Genomic DNA, 13545 nt, shown 5'->3' with positions numbered 1-13545 from the left:
GCAATGAAACAAAACTTCTTTTTCGTAGGTGATCAGTTCTTTAAACAGGTCAAGGGGGTAGCCATGGGGGCTTCCATGGCGCCCAACATAGCTAATCTCTATATGGGTTGCTTTGAAGATAAGATTCTAGAGAGCACTCCGTTTAGAGATCGGATTAAGCTATGGAAACACTTCATTGACAATATCTTGCTGATATGGGTGGGTCCATGGGAAGATATAGACAGTTTTGTGGGGTGGTTGTATGTACAGAATCCAAATTTACGATTCACAGCTGAAATTAGTGACAGAGATACATTTTTTGGACATTCTGATCGGGATTGAGAAGAATAAATTTACATTTTCAATCTACAGGAAGGAAACAGACCGTAACCCACTTTTGCATTTCCAAAGCTGCCATCCAGTTAAATTGAAGGAAAATATCCTGACGGGACAATTTCTTAGATTGAGAAAATTATGCTCATCTACATCGGAGAACATGTTGAAAGCTCAGGACATGTTTCAGAGATTTAGTGAGAGGGGATATCCTAAGAAAGTCTTAAAGAAGGCAATGAAAAAGGGACGATGGGCCAATAGAGATTTACTCTCGACACCTAGGGAAAAGAAGAAGCAGTCAAATTTAGTGTGTGTGTTGTCTTTTACTCCAGACACATGGAAGATATGCAAAACTATCATTGATCACTGGGGGATTTTGAGGTTACACCCGGTGTTTGATGAGAAGCCTGTTTGCTTTCTCTAGAGCATCTAATCTCAGAGACAGTTTGGTGCATGCAGCAGCCCCCATTGTGAGAGTAGGGAGTGAGACACGTAAAGGACATGTCCCATGTGGTCAGTGCAATGTGTGTCTTCAATCATTTCAGGGAGAGGTGGTAATGCTTAAAGTAGACAACCATTTAAATTAAGAGCATTTACCACATGTGAATCTGAGAAGGTGATATATTTAATATGGTGCCCATGTGGTTTGGGATACATTGGAAAGACAATTCGGAAGCTGAAAACGCACATCCAAAAACACATGAGTTGCATCAGATGCAATCAAACAGAGGCACCTTTGGTAGACCATTGGGGAGTTGCTCACCACAGAGTGGAGGATTTGAGGTTCACTGCTTTAGAACAAATAGAACCAAGAAAGAGAGGAGAAGATTTAAATAAAATGATTTTGATGAAGGAACAAAGGTATATATTCCAATGGAACACTGTGGGTCCAATGGGTCTAAACAAAGAAGTAGAATGGAATGTGATGTTTTGATCTAAGGTGAGATTCAAGGGGCACTGAAGTATTCTATGAATTAGATGAAAGTAGGAAAATAGCATTGGACTATTGTAGATTGAAAGCTGTGTGGAGAGAGGACTGAGCGGGGGAGGCATTTAGGAGGAGTTTGGAAGACGGTGCGTCTTCCAAACTCCTCACCCCTCCCCACCTGATGAGGTGGGGAGGGGTGGGGGAAGGGTGCATTTAAGCTTGGAAGGAGCGGTTGGGCTCATAGCCGCTGAAGAAGATGAATGAGGAGTGATCGGGTTTTACAGCAAAAGCCATGGGGGGTAAGTGCGAAAGAGTGTGAATTTTTACGGGGAGGGGTTTTGAATGGGGATGTAATTTGAATTGTTATGCTATTTATCCATAGATTGAGATAAGAGATCCATTTGAGCTCTGTGGATATCTTGATAAACAGCTCTTAAAAGTTACGCACTGGAAATAGATTTGTGATAACATGGGAAGTTGAACCAACAAGCCGGTTGTACTCCGAAGTTGGTGTGGAAATTTTCCCCTGAGGCAGGTGGCAGGCAAGCTGCCGAAACGCCATGGTATCGGGTGTGGCTCAGTGAAGGCTTTCCATTTTTTGAAGAAGTTTTGGGTTGGTGAATTCGGCGACGTGGCTCTATTCTGAGGCTGGAGAATGGCCCTGCATACGTGAAGAGCTGGTGGAATGAAAAGCAGTTTTTTGAGTATTAATACATAAGTGAAGAAAGGAATATACAATTCAGCTGCTGAGAAGGAACTTTGCTCCTTTGAAACAACAATTACAATTGCGGCGTTTACACTGGATTACAAAGAGGAAAAAGAAAGAGCAAAGATTGGATGGATTGCCAGAGAAGCAGTATAGCAAATACAGGGGTGGGGGTATATGTGTTATGGGGTGGTTGCATTTGGTTTTATGATGAGGGTTTTAGGATGGTGATGAATGTATGAGTTGGTATGAATGGGGTATGAATGAGGTAGTGTGGGAAAACATTTTGAGATGTTCTCAAGAAGAATAAGATGATGATGTAAAATGTCAATTTCATGTATAAAAACAATGAGTAAAGTGAAGTAAGAACATAAGAACATGCCATGCTGGGTCAGACCAAGGGTCCATCAAGCCCAGCATCCTGTTTCCAACAGTGGCCTATCCAGGCCATAAGAACCTGGCAAGTACCCAAAAGCTAAGTCTATTCCATGTTACTGTTGCTAGTAATAGCAGTGGCTATTTTCTAAGTCAACTTAATTATTAGTAGGTAATGAACTTCTCCAAGAATTTATCCAATCCTTTTTTAAACACAGCTATACTAACTGCACTAACCACATCCTCTGGCAACAAATTCCAGAGTTTAATTGTGCGTTGAGTGAACACTATGCCACTTGAGCTCCGACTAGAACCATGCATTCAGAAATACAAAACAGGGGTTAAAACATGACTCTTTAAAATGGCCTACCCTGACTCGGATCCTATGTAGTCCCCCTGCTCCCTCTGCTCCTTCAGAGAAAGAGCCCTTGTCATTACCATACTTATAGCCTTCTCCTTTATTCCTTTAATTGTACTCTGATTTGTCTCCCATATCTCTGCACCTCCTTATATACCCCCTTTTCCTGTCCTTAAACCCTACCTTTCCCTTTAGCAACCCTTTTATACCCCTTTATATACCCCCTTCCCCTGTCCTTAACCCCTACCTTTCCCTATAGCAAACCTGCTAGACTATATTTAGTTGCCTTTCTGAACGAATAATTTGTAATGTCATATATAGTATCTTCTGTATGTACTAGTTAAAGATAATATATATTATTTTATATAATACTTTTTGGAGTGTATAATTTATATATAGTGTATAAGGTTATCCACAGTATATAAGGTTATACACAGTCCCTTTTTGAGTGTATAATTTGTTACATATAATGTTCTGTTTTTTTCCATCAGGTACTGTTCCTTTTCTCCTCTTCCTGTTTTTCCCTCTTTTCTCTCGCCCCTCCTCTCTTCTTATCTGCTCCCCTCCCCCACCCTGGTTTTTTGTATTTTCCTCTTTCAGTTATATTGTAAACCGGCATGATGTACCCACGAATGTCGATATATAAAAGCTAATAAATTTAAAAAAAAAAAAAGGTAAATAATTGATAAATATAGAGTAACATTTGTGAAGATATGAGCATGAATAGAGGGTCTGTCTATATATAGTTGGATTAACGTTAGGTTTAACATTTTTGCATGAGGACACTGCATGGAGCAGCAGTTACAAACCTTAACAGAAGACATGGGAGTAACCTGCAAGAAGCGGCATTTACTATAACAAACAAATTGCTGGGCAGACAAGATAGACCATATGAGGTTTTTATCTGCTCTCATTTACTATGTTACTATATTACTGAGTATATCAGTTCAAATAATTAGTTAGACATTATGACTCCCAAGAATACTTTTAACTTTCATAATTCTATAAATGTGATACTACATACAAAAATGTTATTTCGGCAAAGTATTTTCTATAAAGGAAACCCCTACTATATTAGGTTTTTTTCTTACCTCACATATCCAAATTTTGTTTGTCTTCTGGAGACCAAACAGTGGGATGTAATTGGGTTTTGCCAAATAGCAATGGCTGCAAAAGGAAATAGACCTGGGTCTAACCTGGTGGCAGTGCTGTGCACTGCTATGAGGTGTTCTAGTTCTGAGTCAGGGCTGAGGATACTGCAGAGGTAGCCTTCACAGTCCCTTGGGGAGGGAATCCCAGCCATCTCACAGTGGTGAAACTTAGTGGCTGGACTTAAGGCCTATGATTGCAGGGTTCCAGAAGGTACCCTGATGCATGGCCCCAGCCTGAACACAGTTGCTGCAATGACTGGGCTAAATGAGTTGTGAGGGAATATTTAAAAACAGAGGAAAAAATCTACAGGAAGTTGCAAATAAAGATTTATGACACCAGATCCCAATCTTGGTTCTAAATGAAATGGATGCCCAAAAGAGCAAGAGAAAACTACGAGGCCCAATCCCCTTCATCTCCCTCTACCCCCCCCCCCCCTCCTCCCATAAGAAAAAGAAGGCAAAAAAAAAAAACTATTCTTGAAAAATTCAGCACAAAAAAAATATTCAATCAATCTGAAAAAAAGATATTCAGAGCATAAAGAGAAGGAAATATCATCATTCCATTAATGACCTTACTCTGCCCAAAGATTTGCTATTTCACCTATTCACTCATTTACCTGCATACCAGAATCACCAGACACGAATATATTTATTCCTGCTCCAGACTGCGGTAAGTATAGCCCTGAGTAGTGCCACAGCCCTGCAGTTCCCTTTACTTCCTATGGGTGCGATTTTGAAAACTTAAAAACTGTTATAAAACTGTTTTATGCTTGAGAAAAAAATAGAAAAACTATCTTCTAACACATAAGCACACCCAGACTGTCCCTATTTGTAATAAATGGCTAATGTTTTACATGCAAAAAGTGCATTTAGGCAGAATAGGGGAAACAGACCACATGATTTATTTAATCTCCCTGACCATTCCAACTGCTCACCCCTACATTCTCTATCACACCCTCAGAGATCCCCTGTGTTTATCCCACGTTTTCTTGAACTCAGGTACTGTCCTTGTCTCTACTATCTCTACTGGGAGGCTGTTCCATGCATCCACCACTCTTTCTGTAAAGAAATATTTCCTTAAATTACTCCTCACTCTACCTCCTTTCACCCTCATCTCATGAACCTTCCTTCTAGAACCTCCTTTCCATTGAAAGAGACCCGTCTCCTGTGCATGGAAACCTTGTAGGTATTTAAATGTGTCTATCATATCTTCCCAACTTCACCCTTTATCGTGAGTATACATGTTTAAATCCTTTAGAATGAAGATCACTGACCATTTTAGTAGCCATCCTCTGGACTAACTCCATCCAGTTTATATTCTTTCAAATGCTCGCTCTCCAGAATTATAACAGTATTCCATATGAGGTCTCACCAGGGACTGATTCAGGGGCAATATCACCTCCCCTGACCCTATGTACCCAAGCATTTTTCTGGCTTTTGCTGTCACCTTACCCAACTGTATAGCCACCTTGAAATGATTAGATACAATCACCCCCAGATCTCGCTCTTTTGTACTTAGAAGAATTTTTCTCCTTATACTTTACCACTCCCCTTTTTTTTTTTTTTGCATCCTAAATGCATGACTGTAGGGTTTGTTTTTTTAGCATTAAATCTTAGTTGCCAGACTCTAGATCATTCCTCAAGCTTAGCTAGATCCCTCTTCATGTTTTCCACATGTTCCTGGTTGTCTACCTGTTGCAGATTTTGGTATCATCCACAAAAAAGGCAAACCTTTCCCAGTAGTCCTTCCACAATATCACTTACAAAAATGTAGAAAATAACTGGTCCAAGGAATAATCTCTGCGGCACATCACTGGGAGTGAACTTGGTCACTTAGGGGCCCATACCAAGGGTGACCAGTTTCTTTTTAAGTCACTTATGTGGAACTGTGTCAAAGGCCTTACTGAAATCCAAGTACACTACCTCTAATACTCTCCCCTGATCCAACTCTCCAGGCACCCAATCACAGAAATTGATTAGACTGACAAGACCTACCGCTGGTAAAAACTTTGCTGCCACGTCTCAAGTAATTCATTAGATTCCAGAAACTGCACTATCCTCTGTTCTGCAGTTCTCAGTCTACACCTTACATAAACTTTTGTGAGGAGGAACCATATCCACCTGTGTCACTTCCTCTGGAATTACTCCCAACTCTAAAGAAGCATTAAAGGTCAGCTAGCAGATCTGCCAGAACTTCTTTAAGGTTCTTTAAAAACCTTGGATGTATTCAATCCAGCCCTAATGCTTTATCTACTTCAACTCTGGCTAGCTTCTCATTAGCACAGCCTTCTGAAAATCATTTAGACAGTAAAACAGTAACATAGTACTGAGGGCAGAAAAAGACCAAATGATCCATCTAGTCTGTCCAGCAAGTTTTCTATGGTAGCAACTGCCACTCCATGCAGGTTACCCCCATGTTTCTATTCAGAGTAGTAATTGCCACTCTGTGCAGTTTACCCCCAAGCCTTATATATTAACAAAGCAACATTTTTACTGGGTGAGGAGCCATCTTGAAAATTCAGACAATGCTGCTTGACGTGCTTTGCTTTTGAACTTGGCTGTCGAAGCAGTCCTTTTCTTTTTCCCTTATGTCTGGATATCAGTACCCCAGACTGTAAAAGTTCGGACCCATGTTGGATGTCCTCTGAATCCAATTCCCCTTTTCACCCCTCACTGTCAAAGCAGAGAGCGATTTCAAAGTGGAGAGCAGTTGTGTCAAAATCATCAAGGCTTATTGGTTAACGGGCGGATTTTCAAAGCCCTGCTCGCCGGTGCACCTATTTTCCATAGGCTGCCGGCGCGCGCAGAACCCCGGGACTCGCGTAAGTCCCGGGGTTTTCGGAAGGGGGCGTGTCGGGGGCGGGGCTGAACGACGCGTCATTTTAGGGGCGGGGCGCGGCGTTTCGGGGGCGGGCCCGGGGGGCATGGTTTCGGGCCGGGGCGTTCTGGGGGCGTGGCCGCGCCCTCCGGAACCGCCCCCAGGTCTGATCTCGGCACGCCAGCAGCCCGCTGGCGCGTATGGATTTACATCTCCCTCCGGGAGGCGTAAATCCATGGATAAAGGTAGGGGGGGGTTTAGATAGGGCCGGGGGGGGTGGGTTAGGTAGAGGAAGGGAGGGGAAGGTGAGGGGAGGGCGAAAGAGCGTTCCCTCCGAGGCTGCTCCGATTTCGGAGCGGCCTCGGAGGGAACAGAGGCAGGCTGCGCGGCTCGGCGCACGCCGGCTGCCCAAAATCGGCAGCCTTGCGCGTGCCGATCCAGGATTTTAGAAGATACGCGCGTATCTTATAAAATCCAGCGTACTTTTGTTTGCGCCTGCTGCGCAAACAAAAGTACACGATCGCTCAGTTTTTCAAAATCTACCCCTAAGGGTAGTAATCCTCATGCATATTGTTAAAGGTAGTATTCATCACTGAACAGGTTACCCCCAAGCAACCTTTTCTTCATTTCTGTCCTTCAGCCTTTAGGGATCCACAGTGTTTATCCCAAGTCCCTTTGAATTCTTTGACTGTTTTTGTGTTCACCACCAGAAAGACACTCCAGTCATCCACCACCCTTTCTATGAAGAAATATTTCATGACACTGGTTGTGAGTCCCCCCCCCCCCCCCCCCCCCCCCCCCCCCCCCGCCGGAGTTTCATTTTGTGACTCCTAGTTGCACTGTTTCCTTTCCAACTGAAAAGGTTTGAAAATTGTGCATCATTAAAACCTTTCAGGTTTCTGAAGGTCTGTATCATATCTCCTCTGTACCTCCTGTCTGCCAGGGTGTACATATGCAAACCTCTATGCCAGAGGACTGCGAACAATAACAGACTTGAAAAAATTTAAGATCGAGCTAAAAACATGGCTATTCACAAATGCCTATTATCTGACTGAAAACTCCAATTCACCATGAATCTGATAACCTGAACTGTCCTGACCAATTCCCCCTACCCTTGACCCTTCTATTGCCAGACTATGTCTTTCCTTAATTGTATCGGTCTTTGATATGCTCCTTCTGTTTCTAAATGTTTCCCTAGTTTACTACCTGTAAATATGCCTACCTCAGTTCTCATTATTTATTTATGAATGTCAAACCTGTACACCGTTATGATCTAATGATTTTCACATGGATTGACGGTATATAAAACACACAAATAAATAAATAAATATGCAGATCGTTCAGCCTCTCCTCATAAGTCTTCCAATACAGACACCATACAATTTTGGTTGCTTTTCTTTGGATTGCCTCCATCCTGTATCAATCCTTTTTGAGATAAGGGCTCCAGTACTGAACACAGTACTCCAGGTGAGGCCTCACCAAGGACTTGTACAAGGGCAACTCCATCTCCTTTTTCTTACTGATTATTCCTCTCCTTATGCAGCCCAGCATTCTTCAAGCTTTAGGCTGTCGCCTTCTCACATTGCTTCACCACCTTCAGATTGCCAGACACTATCAGCCCAAGGTCCCTCTCCCAGTTCATGAACATTAGTCTTTCAATGCCCATTACATACAGCTCTTTTGGATTACCGCATCCCAGATGTTATGCCCGTCGGTTGCAGATGGCTGCGACCGCTGTTGCTCACATCTTTCTTCACATCCCCAACTCTATTGGGAAGACTTGCGGCCTCAGCCAGCCATCGCCAGCCTGCCTACCTCTCCCAGGCCTCCCAGGGTGGCATGGATGCTTCAGACCGCCATCTTGCCTTCGGAATCACTTAGGCACACATGGGTCAGTCTTAAGCACGTCATGGCGGGAACCTCGGGGGCGTTCCCTCCTGATGACGCCAATCCTCCTGCACATTTAAGCCAGCTGGCCCTGCCTCCTACGACTTGGCAATGAGTTCCCTCTTGCTAATTCCGCTTTGCTCACTGAAGGATCCTTCATTCCAGCTTCTCCTTCCATGGTGTGAGACATCCAGGGAACCTGCTCCTCGACAGCCTCTCTTTCGTCTCTGGCTATCTGCTCCTCGGAGGGCCTAATGCTTTGGGACTTCTGCCTGCCCCATTCCCCGGGGCTTCCCTGGAACCATCGCTACTACAGCCATGAGTACTCCGCTCTGTGCACCATTACCTTCTCTTCTGAGGACCTCTCCGGTGTATCCCGTTCTGCGAACCATTACCATATCTAATGAGGACCTCTCCGGTGTACCCCGCTCTGTGGACCATTACCATCTCTACCAAGGATCCTATCCGGTGTACCCCGCTCTGCGGACCATTACCATACCTACTGAGGACCTCTCCGGTGTACCCCGCTCTGCAGACCATCACCATCTCTACAGAGGACTTCATTGGTGTACCCCGCTCTGCGGACCATTACCATCCCTACAGAGGATTTCATTGGTGTACCTCGTGTTGCAGACCATTACCATCTCTACAAGGATTTCATTGGTGTATCCTGCTCCGCGGACCATTACCATCTATACTAAGGTATCCTCCTTGGGTATCCCCCACTCCACTGCCCAGTGAAACCTCAGTGTCTGAGAGACTTTCTCTGGCACTCTCTGCTCCGTGGGCAGTGCCGCTGTATCTCTTTAATAGACACAGTTCAAGTCTAGAGTCTTTGACGTCAGCTGAGACCTCGCCTCCCAACGGGGAGGCTCACGGGGTTTCTCCCCATGGGCAGTACCCTCTCTCACCTCGGCCCAGGGCCCACACACCCACTAATCCTAGCACCAGATACATGACTTCTCGGCACTGAATCCCAGCTGCCAAATCCTCGACCAGTTTTCAAGCTTCTTAAATAACTTTTCATTTTGTCTACTCTTTCAGGCATGAATACTCTGTTGCAGATCTTAGTATCATCTACAAACAGACAACCTTTACTTTCTATCCCTTCTGCAATATCGCTCACAAAGATATTGAACAGAACTGGTCCCAAAACTGATCCCTGTGGCACTTCACTCAACACAGTCTTACTCAGAGTAGGTTCCATTTATCATTACACTTTGTCTCCCAGAACTATAGCAGGCCATTTGGCACCTATGATAAAGTGAAAACATACACCCTCACCATGAACACAACATACACCACCACAAGGCAGGACCCTCTGTTAAAGCTAGGGGGCTTTAATTTCTATTTTTAATTTTGACCCAGTGATTTCATCCTGCTTCTTTGGGTTTCCTGCTCAGTTGGACCCAATATGAGTATCCTGGCACTATGAGAATAAAGATTTGAATGTTCTTTTTCATGTATTTATTTCTTTTTCATGTATTTATTTATAAAAATGTATAGCCCACTCTGTCTACAATTTTAGGTGGAATACAAATTTACATACAGATTATAACTCGTAACTATCAAAAGATTCACAAACAAGATAAACAAAACTATTTAAATAACCATGCGTCAAATATTATTCATCATATTTAAATTATTTAGGTTTAGGTTTCTAATGTTGAAACAATGAACATGAAAAATAATTTTATCTGTACCTTCTGGATAGATCAGAAGATTCAATATCATCAGACATATCCAATGTACTTAATGTAAGAGGCTGGGAAACTGCCCACAAAGTTTCTCTTTGAAAATCTGGGGGTCAGTCAGAACCATGGGTGCATGCACAACCACAGACTTTGCACCTGCTATCATAACACACATGTGGGAATTTCAAAATTAAATCCCAGCATGTTGCTTGCCGGTTCCATCCTCCCCCTTAAAGCCTTGCACTCCTTACCAGTCATACCCTCCCAAAACACAATTTAAAATTATGCATTTAGAATACATGAAAAAGAACATTCACAGTACAGTCTTCTGAGCAAAAATATCACTTACAACATGTATATTATATTTACACTCTTTGCTGTGGTGCCATGTTGGGCATTGGCTTGGCCCTGAGAATGCTATGAGTAAACTGAACTACAATTACAATACAATAAACCTATTATACAGTATCAAAACAGCACTAACTGCCAGCACTCAAAAAGTAACAACCCTACCTATGAAAACATAGCATTGTAAAATATTACACCAGGTCCTGGAACATCCATACACCTATTAGGAAAAAAGAACAAGTCAAGCTACTACAGATCCCTATACAGAAACAAGCTAGAAGAATCCCTCACCTCAGTCATATATTCAGAACACAGAGATTCTCAAATACAGAATAAAGAGACCATAAAATATAAACAGAAACATGCAGACAAAAACTGAACTGGAAACCACAACAAGCCACATTTTGTATGGAGTGCAACAATGGAAAAACAGAAAAATCAACATTCATCATAAAACAAATAATAAAATCAAGAAATATAAAACATCAATCATAATAGTAAAACCATACTAATAAAAAGAATAAATATTTCAAAACAGCTGATGAATAGAACATCCAATAATTAAAAACTTACAAAACTTTTCCAAACTTCAATAAAATATTTCAAAACAGCAGACACATCAAATAATACCCAACAATTTAAAAATATAAGGATTAAAAAAAATATCCTTCACTTTCCATACCTGAGAACTTGATTTTCAGATGCCCTGATATTTGTTGTGAGACAGGGGGCGGGCCGGGACAGCGTCATTGTATGCTGTCCCGATGACACGTATCTGCAGCTGGCTAGCGCACTCAACTTACTTTAGCTCTGGCCCTGAAGTAAGTTTAAAAACAAAAAAAAAGGATAGATAGGAAGGGTTTAAGGGGTGTGGAGGAGTGGGGAAGAAGGAGGGAGTTTAGGTAGTGGGGTAGGGAAGTTCCCTCCAGTCCGTTCGTTAATTGGAGCGGACTGGGAGGAAATGGGAGAAGGCCTGATTTCATTGCCGCACGTAATTTACTAAAATCTCCCCCCTGCACGCGCCACCCGCACATGCACACGTGGATTATAAAATCCAGCGCGCATGTGCGCTCGGCCCACGGATTTTAGAACATGCACGCGCCGGTGCGCGCATGTTCTAAATCTGCGCATCCATTTCCGTGCGCCAGGAACCGTGCGCACATAGATGTGCATACACCTACCCCTTAGGGTTCCTCATCCTTCATGACCTTACCTCCCTATATGATTTGAACATCTTTTGTTTACAGACCACTATGCAAACTTGAAGATGGTGATAATTCCTAAAAATCTGTACAAAATACCCTGTTGACTGTCCCAAACTGATTTTACCTTGTTCAAATCTTTATTCTTAAAATTTATATGGCATGGCAAAGAACTAAGATTACCTACATAAACTGATTTGCAGTAAGGAGAAGGGTGATATGGATTTTCCTGATCTCCGATTTTACAACGCTGTCTGCTACATGCATTTCATTTGCGAATAGCTCACTAATAAGTATGCATTCTGCGAGAAGGGTATGTTAGATAATTATGGTTGACCCTGGAATCCACTGTATTTGTTACATGCTACTGGAACTGTAAGCAAAGGGAGAGGTACCAAAGATTTTTAATGCATCCCTGTGTGCTTGTTTGGAATTAGTTAAGATCATGTTGTGGTCTTAAGGCACAGAAGTCCTTACTACTGCCTTTGACAGGCAATAAGGACTCTGATTGACTTTTTTGGGTAACCAAGGAATTGGATCAAGGAAGAGCACCCAATGTCATCTACTTGGATTTCAACAAAGCTTTTGATATGGTCCCGCATAGGAGACTGGTGAATAAAATGAGAAGCTTAGGAGTGAGTGCCGAGGTGGTGGCCTGGATTGCAAACTGGTTGACGGACAGAAGACAATGCGTGATGGTAAATGGAACTCTCTCTGAAGACAGAGCGGTTTTAAGCGGTGTACTGCAAGGATCGGTGTTGGGACTGGTCCTGTGCAATATCTTTGTGAGCGACATTGCGGACGGGATAGAAGGTAAGGTTTGTCTTTTTGTGGATGACACTAAAATCTGCAACAGAGTGGACACGCCGGAAGGAGTGGAGAGAATGAGATGGGATTTAAGGAAGCTGGAAGAGTGGTCGAAGATATGGCAGCTGAGATTCAATGCCAAGAAGTACAGAGTCTTGCATATGGGGAGTGGAAATCCGAATGAACTGTATTCGATGGGGGGAGAAAGGCTGATGTGCACGGAGCAGGAGAGAGACCTTGGGGTGATAGTGTCTAATGAACTGAAGTCGGCAAAACAATGTGACAAGGCAATAGCTAAAGCCAGAAGAATGCTGGGCTGCATAGAGAGAGGAATATCGAGTAAGAAAAGGGAAGTGATTATCCCCTTGTACAGGTCCTTGGTGAGGCCTCAACTGGAGTACTGTGTTCAGTTCTGGAGACCGTATCTCCAAAGAGACAGAGACAAGATGGAGGCGGTCCAGAGAAGGGCGACCAAAAAGGTGGAGGGTCTTCATCAAATGACTTATGAGGAGAGATTGAAAAATCTAAATATGTACACCCTGGAGGAAAGGAGGTGCAGAGGTGATATGATACAGACTTTCAGATACTTGAAAGGTTTTAATGATCCAAAGACAACGACAAACCTTTTCCGTCGGAAAAAAATCAACAGAACCAGAGGTCACGATTTGAAGCTCCAGGGAGGAAGACTCAGAACCAATGTCAGGAAGTATTTCTTCACGGAGAGTGTGGTGGATGCCTGGAATGCCCTTCCGGAGGAAGTGGTGAAGACCAGAACTGTGAAGGACTTCAAAGGGGCGTGGGATAAACACTGTGGATCCATAAAGTCTAGAGGACGTGAATGAAGAGTGGGTGGCTCGCGGGAATGATGGCTACTACCTGGAGATAATACCCTTATTTAATAAACATTCACATGGTTAATGTGACTCCAACATTGCTCTAAGCTTCAACGGCAAGAGGAA

The 13545-nt window shown here is 43.0% G+C and overlaps 1 protein-coding gene across 2 annotated transcripts in view; it reads right to left on the bottom strand.

Moving 5' to 3' along the window:
- Positions 1–13545, bottom strand: part of SLC35F4 (solute carrier family 35 member F4) — a 293474-nt gene that overhangs the window by 72884 nt on the left and 207045 nt on the right. Inside the window, exon 1 of one of the 2 annotated variants that reach the window (XM_029598235.1) lies at positions 3771–3864. The exons of the other annotated variant lie outside the window; for it this stretch is intronic. The gene's annotated coding sequence lies outside the window, so the exon portion shown is untranslated. Of the gene's footprint in view, positions 1–3770; positions 3865–13545 lie in introns of those variants that run through there. 2 annotated transcript variants of the gene reach the window in all.

The sequence above is a fragment of the Rhinatrema bivittatum genome, chromosome 4 (assembly GCF_901001135.1).
Source record: "Rhinatrema bivittatum chromosome 4, aRhiBiv1.1, whole genome shotgun sequence".
Classification (NCBI taxonomy): Eukaryota; Metazoa; Chordata; class Amphibia; order Gymnophiona; family Rhinatrematidae; genus Rhinatrema; species Rhinatrema bivittatum.
The sequence above is the reverse complement of the archived record's forward strand: the minus strand, read 5'-3'. Positions and strand labels throughout refer to the sequence as shown.